This window comes from Buceros rhinoceros, unplaced genomic scaffold (genome assembly GCF_000710305.1).
Source record: "Buceros rhinoceros silvestris isolate BGI_N320 unplaced genomic scaffold, ASM71030v1 scaffold22968, whole genome shotgun sequence".
In the NCBI taxonomy this organism is placed as follows: Eukaryota; Metazoa; Chordata; class Aves; order Bucerotiformes; family Bucerotidae; genus Buceros; species Buceros rhinoceros.
Window position 1 is genome coordinate 3465 of NW_010427777.1, and position 1398 is coordinate 4862.

Below are 1398 nucleotides of genomic sequence, written 5' to 3' on the forward strand. Positions count from 1 at the left end.
CCCCCCTGCCATGTGTGTGAGCACACTGGTAGGAGGTTTCCAGTGGCTGGTGCCTGCGATGCAGCGTGTGCAGTGCGTGTGTCTCTGCAATGCAGGGGGACAAGTGCTTCTGTCCCTGCCTCTGCAGTGGGTTCGGTGGACATCGGCACTGGGTGGGCACCCAGCGCATACGCGCGGTGTCCAAGTCTGGAGCGGGAGGGAATGGGAAGGAGCAGCTTGTCTGCAGTGAGCGAAGGGAACGGTCTTTGCTGGCGCGGGGTGTGGGGTTGCCTAGTGACTGTGCGGCAGAGGGGAGATGCTGTGCCTGCCATCGCAGCGAGCTGGGGCTGTGCAGTGCCAGGGGTCTGCCCTGCAGTGCAGCGAGGGCAGCAGGTCCAAGTCTGTCCGACGCAGGGGTGGGCAGTGGCCCTCCTTCTGTGAGGGGCATGGATGGGTGGCAGTGCCCCACATGCAGTTCAGGATGGATGATGCACGGGGCTACTGCATCCCTGGAGTGCCGAATGGGTGGTACCTTCGCACCGTGCAGTGTGAGGCTGGCAGTGCTGCTCCGTCGGCAGTGCCGCTGTGTCCCTGCCGCGGCAGTGCCCCGTGTCTCTGCAGTGGTGGATGGGTGGTACTCCTGCAGTGCAGGCAGTGCCCTGAATCCCCACAGTGATGGATGGGAAGTAGCTCTGTATCCTGGCAGTGCCCTGTGTCCCTGCAGTGCTGGATGGGTGGCAGCACTGCACCCCTGTGCTGTCCCGTGTCCCTGCAGTGCTGGATGGATGGGTGGCAGCCCTGCACCCCTGCAGAGCAGGCAGAGCCCCTGCCCGCATTTCTGGAGGGCTGGCAGATGCGCTGGTGCCTCTGTGTCCCCGCCGTGCGTGGCAGGCAGTGCCCCCGCAGTGCGTGGCACACAATGCTCCTGTGTTCCTGTGGTGAGAAGCTGTCTCTGAGCCTGGCCGGCTCCCATCGGGTTGCTGGCAGCAGGCTGCGTGCAGTCCACCCTGTTAGTGTGCCTCATTGGGTGTAATTACAGTTGGTGTGGTGATGAAGAGGGTGGACAGTGGCAGGACTGAGATTTCAATGGCAGGGTTGCTCACCCGCGCAGGGCGTTGCAGGAACTTCACAAGCTGGGACTGGTCCTCCTGGGCACTGGCTTGCAGAGGCTGCCAGGAGACCACATCTGCGCCCAGCTCTGCCAGGGGAGCCCCTAAAGCCCCTTCCCTTCTGCTTTGGGATCGTGTCCTGCGTGGCACAAATGGTGCACCCAGAAGGATAAGCCAGGGAAGTGGTCTGGAGTGGAGCGATGCTGGGAGCCTGGGGCTGCCTAACCTCTGTTGTCTGTCTCCTTTCAGCTCCCCTGCAGCGCAGGATGAAACCACTGGCATCCTGCCTGGGCCTGTGGCTCCTCTTCCA